This window comes from Quercus lobata, chromosome 8 (genome assembly GCF_001633185.2).
Source record: "Quercus lobata isolate SW786 chromosome 8, ValleyOak3.0 Primary Assembly, whole genome shotgun sequence".
Taxonomy (NCBI): domain Eukaryota; kingdom Viridiplantae; phylum Streptophyta; class Magnoliopsida; order Fagales; family Fagaceae; genus Quercus; species Quercus lobata.
This window is the reverse complement of record NC_044911.1, coordinates 48,486,104-48,505,639: the sequence shown is the minus strand read 5'-3', so window position 1 is coordinate 48,505,639 and position 19,536 is coordinate 48,486,104. Positions and strand designations below refer to the sequence as shown.

At 30.2% G+C, this 19,536-nt stretch overlaps 1 pseudogene; it reads left to right on the top strand.

Annotated features, from left to right (window-relative positions):
- The first annotated feature begins 1,227 nt into the window (after nt 1-1,227).
- On the top strand, nt 1,228-14,543 carry LOC115956997 (annotated as a pseudogene).
- The last annotated feature ends 4,993 nt before the right edge of the window (nt 14,544-19,536 follow it).

Genomic DNA, 19,536 nt, shown 5'->3' with positions numbered 1-19,536 from the left:
ACATAGTATTTTAGCAGAATTTATGATATGCCTTTGTGTTATAACTTTTTTCCATCTTCCTTGAATATGTGTGTTTGTTTCTAAAAAAAAAAAAAAACGTATGAGTAATGATAGCAATAACAAATTATTTAATGATACATGCAGAATATATAAATATAATAGGGCTCTACATAAATTTGAGAGTCTGAAAATAGTGGTCATGCATATGTCATCCAATTAATGAGATATACCTTCACTCAAATCTGAGCCGGTCTTAACTTTCACAAAGATCCATCATTTCTATACATTTGATTTGATTTGAGAGAGAGAGAGAGAGAGTGACACGTACAATCATCTCTTAGAGCATGGTAGATTTGACAATGTAACGTATTGCTCATGATGCAATTACTATGAATACTTAAAATTGATAATTGTAAAAAATAATTTTTAATCCTGATGCAATTATCATGAATGGTTGAAATTGATAATTGTAAAAAGTAACTTTCAATCTCAACCATTGATTAAAAAAAATTTAGAAAAAATTTATGAGAAGTAAAAAGTAAAAAGCAAAAAAACTTTGTGATACAAAGTTGGTGAATTGCACCCTAAGTATTGCACCGAATTCTAATCTCATGTATACACTTTCAAGCTTCAAATTCCAAATGAAAACTTTCTGTCTTCTTTAGGATAGAAGTTGAAGTTTCTTATTTTAATTTTTTTTTAAGGATAAAAAAAATAATAAATAAATTATCGGCTTACTGAAAGAAGCGCTCTGTATGCGTATATATATATGGTAAACTCATTCTAGCTTTAAGAAAAGCATTCTCTTGCATTGTCAATCAGATATTTCGTAGCCTAAAGGCTTTTCTAGCTCACCATTTCGTGATTCCTTTGAATGTCCTTATTTTAATTGTGGGTATCCTTTAAATTTCTTAAGTTCCTAAAAGCCGTCAGGTTTTTCAATTCTTGAAGCTATAAAGGGTTTTTTTTTTTAGATTGTTTGTAACTATGCAAGTTCTTTGAAAATTTTTGAATCTAAAGATAGAACGTTTTTATTTTTGAATCTAAGGATAGAAAGTTGGACTGGGTTGTTTGTGATTTTGATAAAGAGAGAGGAGAAAGAAGGTGGATTGGGTATTGGAAATAGAGAGTTTTAGAGAAAATGAATAATAGTAATGTGTCTATGCGAAGAAGCCGTGGCTAGTTTCCGTACAATAATCATTGACTTTTCCAACAATATTTCTTGCCATGGCTGTGGACCTGTGGTGAGTCCTATGCCCTGCAAGCACCCAAATTGGGTTTCATCACTTCAGGGCTCCAATGGTTGAGGCATATAGCCAAGAGATAATAGAGGAACCGGTGGCGCCACGTATAACCGAAGATATGATATATGTTGCTGTGGGAGATATCATGAAGGAAAGCATATTGACCCTATCATGGGCATTGCGCAACTCAAGAGGGAAGAAGATTTGCCTCCTTCACGTTCATCAGCCAGCACAAACAATCCCAATGAGTAAGTCAGGCCGCATCTAAATTTAGCCATATAATCTTGCACAAACAATCCCATCTAGAAAATTTTCTATTTTCATGAATACAATTTGAGATATATTGGGAATGTGTAAAATGGTTTTGTATTTGATTTCTAATCATTGAGATTAATGTTTTAACTTGGTTTGCAGTGGGTATGAGATTTCCAGCAAGCTCACTGGACGAATATCAAGTCGAGGCTTACTGGAAAATGGAAAGGGAAAATATGCTAAAGATCCTGGATGAGTACCTTCTTATCTGCCGCCAAATAGGTGTACGACTTCTTATGTTCCTTTTTGCTATATTTCTGCAGCTAATTATTATTGTTGTATTTCCTTTTTTTATTAAATAAAAAAATATTTCTGGAATCGAGAATTATATATGAAGCTAAATGGTTTTTATGAAATGATTTTTTTTTTTTTTTTTTTTTTTTTTTTTCATTTCTAAAGGATGCCATGTATTGTTATGACCAGTCATGTGATATATTGTGCTTGATACGTTATTATAGTTTACTTCCAACTTTTGGGATTGATGATTTAAAAATCCAAAAAATTCCTTTTTAAGATGACTGATTGAATTTTTTTTGATTTATTTTGGGGACGATGGCATTAAATTTAGGTACAAGTGGTGCAAGTACATACTGTAATGGATTGCATTGAAAAAGGAATTGTGGAACTGATCTCGCAGCATGGAATCAAGAAGCTTGTTATGGGAGCAGCAGCCGACAAGAACTATTCAAGGTATTATCAGTTTGAAAAATATCTATGAAAAAGAAAAACACCAAAGAAAAAAAAAATGTTCTATTAAAATTGATGTTTGTACCGTAATACTGATCTATTCTTCTATCTAAAAAAGTGTCTATAATTTATTGCTGGAATATACAAATAGGGATTTTACACCGAATATTTTTGTAGAATTTAATGTTTATGAATTTAAAATTTTCTTCTAATTACATGGTGGCATCTTTCTATTGGAATATTCTGATAACAAGTAAATTAATATCTTTTCAAATCCACATTGTGATTTGTAGGAAATATGGCTCCATTATTTCTGTGTGTATTTTTTTTTTTTTTTTTGAATAATTCAAAGTCTTCCCGGTGTGGTTTATTATTCCCCAATTTAGTTTAAATGTTTTTCATTAAAATAAGTCAATCTTGCAAAATGGTCTACTTATTGAAACTTGTATATATGTATCTATATAAGGAGACTGCTTACCCTACAGCCTAACTTACAGAAAAATGATGGACCTCGAATCTAAGAAAGCCATATATGTACGCCAAGAAGCACCTGCGTCATGTCACATACAGTTCATTTGTAAAGGGCATCTAATCCACACAAGGTTTGCATGACATTTATTATTAAAATTGTGTTTGATTATGTGTTTTTGACTTTTTTTTCATCTAATAATAATTTATTATTAAAACATTATAAAATTGATCATTTTTTAAAAAAAATAACCCTAACAAAAGAAAGTTCTAAGCACAAAAAATTAAAAAAAATAAATAAAAAAATAAAAAAAAGGAAGAAGAAGAAGAAGCTTTTTTTTAATGAGATAGTTTTGCAACTATATATATATATATATATATATAGACTAGTCATTAACCTATGCAATGTACGAAAAAGTCAATCAAAAATTTTAAATTATCACTTTACTTAAAATAATAAGCACTTGAAAATAAAAGTTACAATTTAAGATGGAAAAAAAAAAATACTAATACCAATAATGATAAGTCCAATACGAATAATAATTTGGTATTTTTTTTCCTGTCAGTAACCATTTGGTGTACCTAATATTTATGCTAAAGATGACATTAATAATAATTCCCAATACCTAAAAATCATATGCAATAGAAACAATATTAAAAAAAAAAAAATTAAAGAAATTGTTAACAAATTAACCTAGATTAGTAGTAATTAAGTTTGCAGTTGTTTATCTAAAAATGAGAGCAAGACCTGCAAAAATAAGTATTTTTAAGTTATTAATATGTAAAGAAAATAATGTAGATAATCCAATATGACTCAACCTAATTTATAATTTTTAAATAAAAAATCAAAACTTCTGAAGAGACGTTAGGGTGGGTAAGTAGTTGATAAAAAAAGTTTTAAATTTTCCTTTTCAAATTTCCCAACTCCATTCCATTTTTTCCCCTTTTTTTTCTTCTATTTTTTTCCTTCCCTAAAGTTTTTAAATTCTCTCATCTTTATCTCTTTGTTATTTTTTTTTTTTTTAACTCTTATCTTGAATTGTTCTCATATCCATTCTTTTTTTTACTTTCCTAGTGCCTCATCTTTTATTTTCCCAATCCTAGCTATAGGGCTACATCTTCTCCCTTATCTCTCCTCCTCACAAATCTATTTCTCTCCCTCTTCTCAGTCTCACTCACAAAAACAATAAAAATGTTTTTTTTTTTTTTTACAAATAAAAATAAATAAATCTTGCACTCCTTTCTTCTTCTTCTTTTTTTGTCAAAAGATTTTGCAAAAGCATTCATCTCAACTTTTGACAAATGGTGATTGAAGCTTCAACAATGGTGACAAGGTGCTATAAACCTATAAAATACTTATTTTTTATAAAATAAAGAACCTCCCTTTGTTTTAGGAAATTTTAACCAATGCCTTAAAGAACTATTTTTAGAAACATTTTATTGGGAAAATGATGAAACAATAAATGTTGTTGATAATTTTTTATAGTTTCCATGAAAGTGGTGTCAAAACTTTCTTATTATTATTTATTAACAATTGCCCTAAAAGCACTAGAATTGGGAGGTGTAAACACCCTCTAGTTGCTATTTTACAATCTAAGCCACCCAAAACTCACTCCATTCTAGTTTGTAAAATTAAAATAAAAAATTTGCAACCTATGAATAGTAAGGTTGCATATATGCAACCTTACTGTGCAAAGGTTGTAAAGTGTGTGAAGTGAAAAAGTGAGGGGGAAAAGAAAGAGAGAGAATAATACTTTATTATCATTTTATTAGGTAGTTTATATTATTTTATTGGGTTGTATGTAACAATAAAAATTAGGATGTAGGGCGAGTTGTAAAATGGATTGGTAAAATAGATAAAGTAGTGTTTAAGGATGCAAAATAGGCTTCTTCTTTTTTGCATCCCCGGATGTTAACATGACTTTTTTTTTTCATAGAACTGCTCTCTTTTTTCCCCTTTTTTTCACTTTTTATTTTCCCCACCATCAGATCCTTCTCTTATAGAACTACTCTTTTCTACAATGATCTTTCAGGTGGACATTTTAGGGGCAAAAACAATCTTTCAGGTCTTTTAAAAAAATTTCAATGCATCTATCGTTTTGGGTTTAGGATGGGTGTAATTTGGCAATTCTTTTAGTCGAGTTTTTTCCCTACTTTAGAAAATAGAATCAATTGATTTTTTTAAGTGATTTTTCACTTACTCTTTTGAGTTTATTATACAAATACTGTACTACATTAATTTGTACCCAATTTGTTTTCGCCATACATTTGAGAAAAGGTATTTGACCTTTGAACATGTTTTGGCGCTTTGCTAGCTGGAGTTACCAAAAAGAAAAGTCCACCTGCAAATGGTAAATTTTGGAAAGAGGGAGAGAGAGAGGGGAAAGAAGAGCATACAGTGAGAAAGATATAAAATCAAAGTGATGTTTTATTTATAACTACTGCCCCCAAGAGAGGGGAAAGAAGAGCATAGGTAGTTTTTTTTTTTTTTTTTTTTTAAAGGTGAATATTTCATTTTCATAACCACCTACTGGTATGGTACAACTGAACACCAACGGTCGTAGCTAAAAAATAGTACTAAAACGGTTTGCTTAAGCGCCAAAAGAAAATGTACATTTTTCTGTGTTTTTACTTGTAGACGTGGTATTAATTTATGTAACTATATGGTATGGTAAGGAGTGATTAACAAAAAGTCAAAAGTCTCACTTTTATATATAGATATATAAAAAAAATTGTTTATATATGTATATACAAAAACGAAATGTTTGAAAAACTAGAAAGATTAATCTTTCTAGTTTCTTTAAAAAAATTAAACAATTTCTATAATTTTTCTTTAATTCTCTCTCTCTCTCTCTCTCTCTCTCTCTCTCTCTATATATATATATATATATATATATATTTTACAATACCTATATGTACACAAATAATTTTTCACAAAAATTCAAGAAATTGAACATACTACACATAGAATTTGGAAAACCAGAAATCATCATTAATTAGCAGCCAAAAAAAAAAAAACCATATTCTCATTTTTTTGTACATTTTAAAATAAAATTAAAAAAAAAAACTTTAAAATTTTAACATTTAATAAATAAGATAGATATTAATATTTGATTATCTTACACACATTTTTTAATCTAAGAGATTTAAAATCCTGGAAAACTGTTTAAAAAAAGAAAAAGAAAAAGAAAAAGTTGAAGTGCTAGATTTTGAAAATCATTAATTACTACTAATGCAAGTAAACTCAACTAAAATCTGCCTTGTTTTTTCTTCGCTCAAGTAACCTTGAAATCCAACAATATCATTGATGCAAGCATCTTATCAAAATAGGAATAGGGAGGGTAGCTTATTAAATGGAGCTGATGTAGAGGCTGAATCTTCATTGTTACAAGAAAGAACTCCAGACGCTAGTGACTATATGCAAGGAAGTGGTAACAATGAAGAGATTTCTGTTGCTGCAATAAACGAGTTGGATGAAGACGGGTGTGCTTATGAGTGCAATGGGTCACTAAGGATAAGGAGTCCTTTGACTCTTTCTTCTACTGTAGGAGTCTCACCTTTATCACTGCAACCCAAACCAAACATGATTACTGATGGGAGTATTAGTGGAGCTCATATTACAGTGGTACGTTCAAAACTTTCGTATGTGGGCTATATATATATATATATATATATATATATATGTATATGTATGTATGTATGTATGTCATAGATAATGCAGACGTATGGATTTTTGAGTTCAGATTTTTGAAAGTTGTGTTTAGAGCACTTGTTAGAGTCATATTTTTTAGTAGTTAGTATTTTCTTTGAGAAAATGCATTTTACTTGTATTTGGGTAGTTTTAAGTGAATTTTAGAATATCATGAAGTATATTTTATAAACTAGACAATTGGTATTATTATTATTTATATATATATATATATATATATATTTATACAAGATAAAAATTCTACTCTAACCTAATCTAAATGTATATGTGTGAAACTCCCTCTTGAAGACTTGAATACCAATCCTTACCCCTTACGCCCTATAAACACTTATATTTATAGAGTGACCACTGTTCCAAGAGTGCGCGGTGATAGACAATTGGTATTATTGAAAACATAAAAACTATACAAAAAAACAAATGAGAAAAGCTAAAAATTGTGAACCCTGACACAAGCTCGATACAACTGCTATCAAGACTTAATAAACCTCGATACCTCTCGATACTACTTAATCTATCGAGCTCCATAGATCCAGAAATTCCAGATCTGATTTTCGGTCCATGATGACTTGGCTATCTAGGGTGTCGTTCTCTAAACTACTACATGATATAAAATGATTATTTTATAGCTGTCATCACATATAGAAAATCAATACACTTATCGTAAAGCTACTGCATTCTTATATGCATTAGGGTATTGTGACCAAGTGCTTCCTTTTCTTCAAGTGTATTGAAAATCTTTGCATCCAACAACAAGTTTCAAGTTGTTGGGAGTTAGTCACATACTAGGATTCATGAATACAAAGGGAAGAAGTCTCTACAAAATCAAGACCAATTGAGAATCCAGATTTGGGGTAAGCTAGATTTGGGGTAAAATTCCTTGTACTTGTAATCTCTTGATTTTGATTAGTGATTCTTGAGATTAGTGACCTAAAATTTACCATGTGAGGTTTTTGTCTTGTGAGAGGTTTTTCCTATTAGTCAACAAATTTTCATGTCAATTTATTTTCCGCTTCACTCTAAATTATTCGGTGATTTGTTCGTGCTTCCACAATATTGCATATAATTTGACCTAATTAATCAACTTAGACAATTAAATTAATTAACTAGTATCAATCTATAACCCAACACTAATTGTCTTAGTGGATTCAGGATGGAGGTATATATTATACTCTTTATAATCGACCTCAACAAGTGATGGCGGAGGCTGAAAGTGCTAAGAGAGAAGCATTCCAAGCGACGCTCAAATATAGGAAAGCAGAAAGAGATGCAACTAAGGCTATAAGCACGGTCAAGTCCTAATTACTTATTAGTGCAAGTGCAACTTCTTTCCCCTTTTCTATTGGATATATGGAAAAAATTAATTTATTTATGTAATTAAACAATAACAACATGCAGATTCTCTAACCAAAAACAAACAAACAAAGTAAATCTTGTGATGCATAAAATAATTAAGAACAATTAAATATACTCATGGGTTGGATGAAAGCAAAATGATAAATGTAAATTTGAACAAGTCTAGTGTTTAACATTATCTCCTTAACATAGATTTAGCCCTTACATTATTTCTGCAGTGATGCTTTAAATTGGGTCTCTCAGGCATCTATCTCCCAAGATACAATGATCACACCAAATAAGGGAGAGAAGCACAAATAATCTGAATGCTCAACGAGCAAAACTGTCACTTTCTCTCTCTTAAACTCTATGCATGAAAATTAATTGCAGGTAAAAAAGAACTAAAATAGAATGAGGGACTCATTATTTTATAAACAAACTTGCACCATTTTAGAAAAAGGTGCAACATGAACATACATAATGTTTAAGAATAAAAAAAAAATACTATGCGATAAACTGACACTTAAATAAAATAATAAAAAATTATTTCATATTGGATAACCCACATGGACTCACGCCCACGAGTATATAAACTTATAAAATGTCTAATTTTCTTTCTTATGTGAGTCTCAAAGATTTTATTGCTTTAAACCATGTTCAAGAGGGCACTTTGGGAGCTATTTTTTTTAGTGGCTTCTTTTTCGCTTTTTCTTTTTTACAAGTGACCACATGACATTAATCTCATTATGAAGAAGAACATTTCCCAAATCGGATCCACAAGTGGCAAGTGTGTCCCATTTTAATTTTGGCAAAAAAATGACCACCTAAACACTTGCAAATAACCATTTGCTAACATTTTCTCAATTAGATAGTTGATTTTTCCTGTGATTGAAGTGTTATAATCAATCGCCACATATATTTAGTGATTTTCTCTAAACCTTATAGTGATTTTTCTGGTATTTTAAATGTAACTTTTAAAGTAGTTCTATATATTGTAGACAGATTAACAAGTGAAAACCCAAAACATTAAAAGGTGAATAATTAATTCAATTTACAGGCTAAAGCATTAGAGAGTTTATATGCTGAGGACTTGAAATGCAAAAAAGAAATAGAGAAAGTACGAGCAAAAGAGAGAGAAGAACCTGAAAAGGTGAAGCATGAGCGAGACCAAGTCATGAGAGAACTCCAGATTTACCAAAATCAGATATCACTATTGGAGAGTCAAGTGGAAGAATCTCATCAATCTGTAAGGGGGTTGGAGCTGAGAATTATGAATGTTTTGGAACTATCGCAAGTTTATAAAAGAGAACGGGATGAGATGCAAATTAAGTATGACACTGCACTGAAAGAAGCTGAAGAGCTGAGAAGAAAGCAAGGAGTAGTGGCCTCATGCACATGTATGCCTCAATTCTTCAGTGAGTTCTCGTTCTCAGAGATAAAAGAAGCTACTCGAAACTTTGATCCATCTCTGAAAATTGGAAAAGGAGGATATGGGAACATCTTTAAAGGTTTCCTGCGTTGCACCCAGGTAGCTATAAAAATCTTACAACCCGGAAGTTCGCAAGGGCCCTCAGAATTTCATCAGGAGGTATGATAGTTTAAACATTAACTATTTAATAGTAGAAGGTTTTCTATTTTGGTACATTTTATAGGTAGTAGGAAATAATGAATTAAGATCTTCTAGAGTTCTTAAGGTACTCTACATCTACTATATAGAGTTCAATTAATCTTAACTATTCATTTATAATAAAAGGTCCAGATTTTTTCATATCATTAATCCACTAACAAATCCCCTAAAATAATGGTTTAAAAAATAACTAATCATAAATGATAATTATTGTCTCACCTCTTTTACCTAAATAGGTCTTTAAAGAAGGAAAATTATTGAATATTCTAAGAGTACCATAGATGCGTATTCCCCTCTCTCACATGAATTATGGGTCCCATCATAAATTTAATTAGTGAAACTCACAGTTATGTGAAAAGGGAATATGCATTTATGGCACTTTGAAAGTACCCAGTAATTACCCCTCTAAGAAATCATGAAATCATCTTCTCCTTCCCCTCTTCATTTTTCAATTAATTTGTTCCACAAATTGTTTTGGTTGTTAATTTCAAAGCATAGGTTGGACTGAAATGGAACATAGAAAAAATCATATTTTATGATCCTAAGTGCCAACCATGTAAAAAAAAAAAAAAACATGTATATGCTTAATTTTAATAAAATTAATAGAAGACTAAAACAATGGGAATGAAAACCCAAGAGTCTCTGCCATTTATATATTATATATATGGTTTTGGATCCTCTAGATTTCCTATGGTACTCCACCAGTAGATTTCTTTAAATCTTAACCACTCTTCTATGATATTATATTTAACATGTCAGTATTCTACTAACAATAATATCATATTTAAAATAACTTTACATGGTAAAGTACCCTAGGAACTTTAGAAAATCTCAATCCAAAAATAACATATCAATATATAAAAAATGTTACATGCACAACATTTTCACAACAAATCATAGGTGGTTAGTTGTTATTAGTTCTAATTTGAACCCATCACTAAAATTACTTTTCTACTTTACCAATAACAACCTGTAACAACTTGTCACATAAGATTTGTTGTGAAAATATTATAGACATAATATTTCTCATAAGAAAAAAAGTAACATAAATTAGTATGACTTCAAATTTTATAGAATGGTGGAAAAGTATACATGTACCATTTAGTTTCTTGAGGATTCATAATCTTACTCTAAAAATTTTAGAGCTATGGTTAGTGTTGTTCATAATAGTATTTAGTTAAATGTCTCAATTAAATAAATGTTAAATACTTAAATCACTAACCACTGTTTGCCTGAGTGCAATTTGCATATTTGGTGCATTTCAGTTATATAAGAATAGATGCCCAAATGTATTATGTGGCCTGTTTGGTAGAAAATTTTAAGTTATGTTCAAAATGATGTGAAAATTATGGTTTAAAAAGTATTATAAAAACACGTGTTTAAAGTATTTATAATGCAAAAAATATGTTTGGTACCATGTTTCAAATAACATATTTTAAAATGTGAAAAATCATAATTATGTGTCTGGTATGTGTATTTTTTTTTTTTTTTAACCAATGAGTATAGTAAAAGGATTATTATTTTATTTGAAAAGAGAGAAAATTTTCTCATTAGGTGAGGCCTACAATTTGGTATGTGTATTTGTAGTCTTATCAAGTGATCAATCAAGGCCAACCGTTTTCAACATATTTACAAAAGTGTTATTAAGCAATGTTATTTGAAAACTAAAAACTTGTATAGATGAGTTCTCTAAATACAGTGTTCAAACATTCTAAAATGAGAAATATAACTCAAACACTCCTGAATAAAATTTTCTACTAAACACGTTTTTTTAGGCCTATAGTTTTCCATATTTAAACATTGAAAATTGTTGTTTGAAATCCCTAACCAACAGGCCCATCTTGATTTTTACATATGCATATGTTGAGTCTAGTTGGTTACTATGTTTGTTGGTTTTAGACCCTGTTAGCCAAGTTTTAAAGCCATATATTTCCCTAGTCCAATTATGTATGTCCTTAAATAGTGTCAAAAAAATCACCATTAATATTGTGCAAGAATAAAAACAATAAAAAATATAAAGTCAACAATATAGTCATGCAAAAAAAATTAATGGAATAGAAATTCTAAAGTAAAAACTCCTAAAGTGTTTCACCTAGCAACCCTAAGGCAAAAACATATCTACTAAGTTTTACAAATGAATAACCATATTCCTAGTAAAAAATTTAGTAGCGTTACTCAACGCAACTCCAAATCCAAAGACTTATTCAGTTATGAGATGGTGCACATGAATCTCTCATACACAATTTCAAGTACCCATTTGAAGATTTGGGTCTAGCACTTGAGAAAATTAGAATTGCAGCAACTTCAATCACCACCATTATTAGAACTCCAAAAGTCTTTCACATGTGTATTGTGGTTTTCTAAAAGTGAATTCTAGCATTTGGGTAGAAGCCTTGTCTATGGATACACACTTCTAAGAGCATTCCCATCAAAGATCTCAAAAATTTTAGCATTTAGCATCTCAAAAACCTATTTTATCTATTTTAACAACTCATTTTACAATACACCTAGCATTAAAGATTTTATATTTTTTACTATTTCATTAAAATATTATTTTTTATTCTCAATCTCATCTCTTCCACTACCCACAAACCCAAACCCAAACCCATAGCCACAGCCACAACCATAGCCACCACCACCACCACCCAACCCCCAACCACATACCAAAATCACAAACAAAAGCAAACCACTATAAACCCAGCAAACCTACAATCACCACTAGCCACCATCACCCACCCACCTGCCACCACCGTAAACCCCAACCTAAAATCAACCCACCACTAGCCACCACCATTACAAAACAAACACCAAATCACAAAACCCAGCCATCAAACAACCAATCACAAAACAACCACCAAAACCCAGCCATCACAAATCACCAATTACAAAACAACCACCAAAACCCATCCATTACAAATCACCAAATCACCAATCACAAAACAAAAACCTAGCCACCAAATCACAAATCACAAAACAACCACCATCACAAACACAAAATCCAACCATCACAAAATTTCACCCATCACCAAATTCAATCCACCTCCAAACTGTGACCCGTGACCCATGACCCAAACCCAACATGACCAAGTGACCCACAGTGACTGCCAAAGCACTGTGACTCGCACCCATGGGAAATCGGTGAGAGAGAGAGGGACGAGCAAGAGAGGGCAAGGGTGAGAGGGTTGGAGACAGGAAGAAATAGAGAGAAGTAGAACCAGCAAGAAAGAAAGAAAAAAGATAGAGAAGACAGAAACCAGTGAAAGAGAGAAGAAAATGAGAAAGAAGAGAGAAAAGAGAGTCCAGAGAAAGAAGAAAAAGAAAGAATAGTGTGTGTGTGTGTGTGTGTGTGAGAGAGAGAGAGAGAGAGAGAGAGAGAGAGAGAGAGAGAATATTTTAATTGAAAATGTATTAAAAAATTATTATTTTTATAAGATTTGAGCTACAGTGGATTGTCATAAATAGCAGTCCACTGTAGCTCAATGTCTAAAATTTTTAACAATAGAACCTTTGTTGTAGTGTGTTTTTTTGGAATAAGATACTAAAAGATAGCATTTTTAGCTTTTAAGATCTTTGATGGAAATGCTCTAAGACTCAATATAAGACAATTTTGCTCACAATTTGCCAACCTAAAACCAAAACCTAATAGTCTCTAATCTTCAATATTTAGTTAGTAGTTCTCACTTTCATGGCTCTAGCAAATACTGAAGGATAATGAAATTGACTATGGGATCAGGATATATGTTGCATTTATCTATTTTTGTGTACTTGAAAATAAAGCTTTTTTTTTTTTTTTGGTCAAAATATTTCACGAGAAATAGGTATAACTAATTTCATTCTTGCAACAGTATATATATATATATTTTTTTTTCTTTTCATTATAATAGTACTAATTCACAATTTTTTTTTTTTTCATTATAACAACTAATGTATAACCCCGTATATATGCACCGGTACAATTTTAAAAAATAACAATTATACAGTTCAAATTATATATTTTTTTAGAAGATGTTCAAATTATATATGGTATTAACTTACACATTTTTTAAATTATATATTTCTAAAATATGTAATGGTTTCTCATTATATATATATATATATATATATATGATTTAGAATTTAATCCGTTGTAAACTCTTCGATTTTTGCACCTAATAATTCACTTGCCAAAAAAATTAAAAACTTAGATGAACATGTGGAGGAAAATTGGACTCCAATTGAAATCCAATTTAGAATCTAATTGGATTTGGATTCTTAAATTTTTTCACTCAATAATTCACTTGGCATAAAATTAAAATTCTAATTAAAATTTAATTAAATTTTCTCTGAGTTTTGGCTACTAATACATACATAGATTTGCTTACAAGTTTCACATTGTTATGACCAGGTTAATGTGTTGAGTAAGTTGAAGCATCCCAATCTAGTAAAACTCATTGGATCTTGCCCAGAAGTTTACGCTCTCATCTATGAGCTTCTTTCCAATGGAAGCCTTGAAGATCGACTCCGCTGTAGAAACAATACTCCCCCCATATCATGGCAAACTCGGATATGCCTTGCCACTGAATTGTGCTCTGCCCTCGTCTTTCTTCATTCCCACAACATAGTACATGCTGATCTGAAACCCTCCAATATCCTCCTTGATGCTTCCTTCATTAGCAAGCTTAGTGACTTCGGAATCTGTCGTATACTACGTGAAAGTTCTAGCGACACAACATTGTGTCATAGGACCATCCAGAATGGCACTATTCCTTATATGGATCCTGATTTCGTTCACACAGGAGAGCTCACTATAAAATCAGATGTTTATTCTTTTGGGATCATATTGTTACAACTGCTGACTGGGAGATCAGCCCTTGGGATAACAACGGAAGTGGAATATGCCATAAACACAGGAAATTTGAAAGCTCTCTTGGATCCTTTGGCTGGAGACTGGCCATTGGTGCAGGCTGAACAGTTGGGTCGCTTGGCATTGAAGTGTTGTGACACGTACAGGAAATGCAGGCCAGACCTTGGGTCAGAAGTCTGGCAGGTACTTCAGATTCAGACAATGAGGGCTACTTCTTGTGGAGGCTCATCCTTAATCAGCTTGAATTCTTAAGAACATTATCAGACACCTTCATACTATTGTATTGTAGACCCCAAAAATATGCAAAGGATTTCGGCTTAGCCTGGCTTATCTATGGTGATCACATCCTCCTATGTATATATCCTGTAATATTAAGACTTATTAAAGGGAGCACGTACTCTATTGTTTTGGATTATAATTCAATCATATACAATGTCTTGAGTACTTATAATCTTTTATAATTCAATCATATACAATGTCTTGAGTACTTATAATCTTTTATCCTTATGGATACCACTTGTCAAGCTCAGGTCCTCTTAAATCTCTTGTCCTAATCAGACAGCCTTTAATTGGCCTATGAACGAGTGTTAGGTTGTTCATAACCTAGAATTCATCTTGAAAATTAGGTTGTTCCAGCCGCTTTCTCTTCTCAACATTCCAATGGGAAATAACTCGAAATCTCAAAGAACTTGAAGCTATAATTGGATGGATAAAAAAATCTAAATATCAAATCTATATCTCTCTTTTTTAAGAAGTAAATATATATATATATATATATATTTATATAAAAATAGTTGAAACCTAACATTTATTATTACTACGTTTTTGTTAAGTCATATCAGCATTATGTTATCATTTTCTTTCCATCATTTCTTAATATATATATATATATATATATAATGAATTCATCTTTATTTATGATGCTTGAGACTATTAGATATTAGATATATTTATCTAGTACATCTTATAATTACTAGTTAAATACATTTTATAAATCATTTCTTAATATATATATATATATATATAATGAATTCATCTTTATTTATGATGCTTGAGACTATTAGATATTAGATATTTTTATCTAGTTCATTTTATAATTACTGGTTAAATACATTTTATAAATCATGTTTGAGTCTAAAAAAAGAGAAGGATAGAAAAATATTTAATTAAAATCTAAAAGTAAGATATGCCCCACTTAAAATTGCTACCTTAATCAGGCCCGTTGAGCCAAGCCTTACAACTTATCACCTAAGTTTTGTTGTAAAAATATTGTATCTAGAACTTTATTATTTTCAATAAATCTAGAATCACACAAAAAATTCCACACCTGTTGATATGTTAAGTTGTTATTGATATGTAAAATATATATATATATATAGATATGTCAGTAGTGGTCCTAATAAGAACCAATAATTTTTTTTTTTTTTTTTTTTTTAAGAAGAAAGTTGTAAGTTTATTAAGAAACAAAAGTCAATATGTAAGTTCTATTGCAAAATTAATTATTTTTGGCCAATATGATGCGGTGATGCACTACACTCCACCATAAACTCTAATTGTCTATTGTTTATATTGAAAGCTCCTTTCAACATTAAATGTCAATTTTAATATGAATAGCGTGGGATACAAGGTGGTCTTTTGCACTACTACCATAAGTTAACTTGAATTTTCATTTTTTTTTTAAAGGAAAAGAAAATATTACTATAATCACTTCTACTATGACAATTTTTCATTTTTTTAAAAAAGAGAAGAAAATATTACTATAATCACTTCTACCATGACTCATATAATTTCTTCTTAAAGAGAAATTGATTATAATCACCATTCACCTATCACTATCCCTTCATTTTTAAAGAGTTAAACTTTAATTTTGATTTCCCATTTATTTGTAATTTGTAATTTTAAAAAATTTTATTAAACATTTATTTGTATGTTGTAACAATTGATTTCATAGTGTAAATGAAATGACAGTGATCGCATCACATTTTGAATTTGACTTCACATTTATTTGTATGTTTTAAAATATTGAATGACTTTAAAGTCTTATTAAAAATTTTGAATTTGATTATGCATTGGATATATTGGCTTGTTCATATCACGTTTTATATGTTTTACATATTTAGAAGGTGTTTGACTTTGATATGAGTTTTTTTTCCCCTTTATTTTTAATTTTGAATAGTAGTTTTGTTGAGTTTTATTAATTTTTTAGAAATTTTTTTTAGTATTTTGAATTATAAGGTAGAAAAAACAAATTGGGTTTAAGAAAATTTGTTCAAAACTAAAAGAATATTTTCTAAAATTTATTTACTTTTAATGATAAACAAAATAATATAAATAAATTTGATTAAAAATGAATATTTTTGCTAACTTACCTTTTGAATTCCTAAGAAATATTGTATTGTTTTCCTTAAAAATGATCAACTAAGTAAAGTAAAAGCTTACTAAGAAAGCTTAGATTAGCTAAAAATCTAATGGTAGAGATGCCAATTATTTGTAATAGAATGACCAAAACAAAAATAACAAACAGATTTGAAATAACACATAAGATTTCAAAAAGGAATTTTACCAATCACATGGGATACAACAATTAAAAAATTACTACCCTGATTTTTTTTTTTCCGATACAAATTAATAAACACAAAAAATTTCATTATCAATATGTTTCATATCAACGTCAAGAATTTCCACAACAATGAAGGGCCAAATAAAACTGCGTTAACAATGGTCTTCTTATTGCCGACTTAACTAAAAGAAAATTTTGGGTAGGATCCTATTGGATATCCCCTTTCAAATTAGACTAGTATTCTTAAAATTGGACTAGTATTCTTAAAAGCTTATGCTTTTACTTTTGCTTCTTTGTATCATATGAACAACAGATGCCATTGAAGTAGACTCATCTATTAGGGAATTAATAACAAACTCTCACTACAAAACACTCGGGTCTATAGCCACGTTTGAAAAAACGCGGCTATAGCTAACCTATAGTCGTGTTTTTACAAAATGCGGCTATAAGTGATTTTAGCCGTATTTTTAAAACGCGGCTATAGGTTAAGTCTATAGCCACATTCATAAATGTGGCTATAGGTCTAGCCAAATATATATTTTTAAAGGAGGACCCATAGCCACGTTTAAAAAACGTAGCTATGGGCTAAGTTTATAAAATATAAAATATTATTATTTATAAAATATTTATGTATAAAATCATCTTATATATAATAAAAGTTGGGTTTAGGCGCTGTAATTGCACCATTGGTTCTAGCCTATAGCCGCATTTGTAAAAACGTGGCTATAAATCCCTTAGGCCTATAGTTACAGGTTTTAGGCCACGGCTAAAAATGCGGCTATAGGCCGAATTATCCTATAGCCACGTTTCCAGGAGCTATAGCTGTGTTTTAAAAACGCGGCTATAAAACCTTTTTTTGTAGTGTCTGAATCTAAATTGAAGTAAACTCGTCTCTTAGGGAATTAATTACAATCTCTGAATCTCCCTTTATGACAAAGCTTTTACTTTTGCTTCTTGTATCATATAGCCAAAGGATGCCATTGAAGTAGACTTGTCTCTTAGGGAATTAATAACAATCTCCGAATCTCCCTCTCCAGGACCATCGAATCAATTCGAATGTCAACAGAAAATTCTAAAGCTCTTATTGCTGCCAAAACTTCTACCTCAACCACTAAATATGGAAGAGTTATATTCTATCACATCAATGCAATAACTAGTCCGGGAAATTGTTAATGTACACATCTTATTGCCCAGTGCACACACAATGCATGATGCATACAATTTATTTTTTGAAAAACTGAAATATATCACAGCTTAATGAAAATATTGCAAAACTTATTATGTAGGTATTAATATTTTTACTCTAAGAATTTTTTAACCTTCTTTTATTTTTGGAGGGCCATATGCGTGAAGTGGCAGGACATATAGGAAATGTGTAAAATTTGTTGCGAATTGTTTTGTGTCCAATTTGTCCATACTTCGCAGACTTTCTTTTTTTCCTGAGGAAACCAAACTTAGATTTGGGTTGACATTGATAGTCTCTTCTTTTTTTCTTTTTCTTTTTTTTGTATAAAAGGGTTGACATTTACAACCAAAGACATGCGATTAAGAGTACCACACTGCTTCTTCATGGGACCAATATTCATTTTCTTCCAATAAAGAAAGTGTTTATTCTCATTCTTCAATCTGCACCAACTGAGTAATCTATTTTTTTATACACTTTTGTTTCACAATCAATTAACAAGTTTTAGTGTGGGTTCCAGTTAACTCAACTAGTAAAATTTTTGATGGTTGTATAAAATACCTGGGATTCAATCCCCACTTACACCAAAAACTGATTAGTATCTTGGTCTGATGATAAAAAACTATCATCAAGAGTGGACGCAAAAACTCTCCCAAAAAAAAATTAACAAGCTTCAGTCTCTATCATTCCTGTCACATCAAAATTGTCACTTTCAAGAAAAAAGTGGAAGTTTAGGTTATGTTTGGTAACAGTTTTTGTTTTCTATTTTCAAAAACTTATTTTTAGGAATATAAAGAAAAAACAATTTTCTTGTATTTTTAAAATCAAAAACATGTTTGGTTAGTTAAATTAAAAAGACAGTTTTTTGAAGAAAAAAATATAAAATACTAAAATATGTTATTACTAGAATTTAAACTCTAATGCTAACTCATTAAATGAGACAGATTCATTAAATTTAATAGGTGTTTTCATTGACTTTTGAAAATTAGAAACTAAAAACAGTCTTTTGCATGTTTTCAATTTCCTTCACATATTGAGTTTTGAGAACAGTTTTTGTTTTTTATCCATTTTGGGTTGCCAAACAAGTTTTTTAGTCTCAAAAATAGAAAATTGTTTTTGGAAACAGAAAATAATGGGAAAAAACAGTTATCAAACATACTCTTAAATTTTCTGAAAAAAAAAAAAAAAAAATTATTGAAAATTTCTTTACCCAAAAACGGCAGTAGACTTTTTGTATGAGAGAGAAAGTTGATGAATTGGGGACCACCTTGTACAAAGTCAAAAGTCATTAGTGTTGCATATACATGTAAAGATATCTATTTACGCAAACCTTCCTCATTTCATGGTTTCAACTTTAAAGGTCCTCACTTTCCTTTGAAATATCGTTTCATAGTATCTTGTGAGAAAAAATGTCTGCCGTTAAGGGCCCATTTGGTAATGTTGTTCTAGTAATGTTGTTTGTATTTTTTGGAAATACATGTGGATGAAAAAGTGTGTGAAAATATATGTAATGTTATTTAAAAACTAAAAGTTGAATTGGGTATTGGGAGATTAAGCTAAACCAGTAGAGA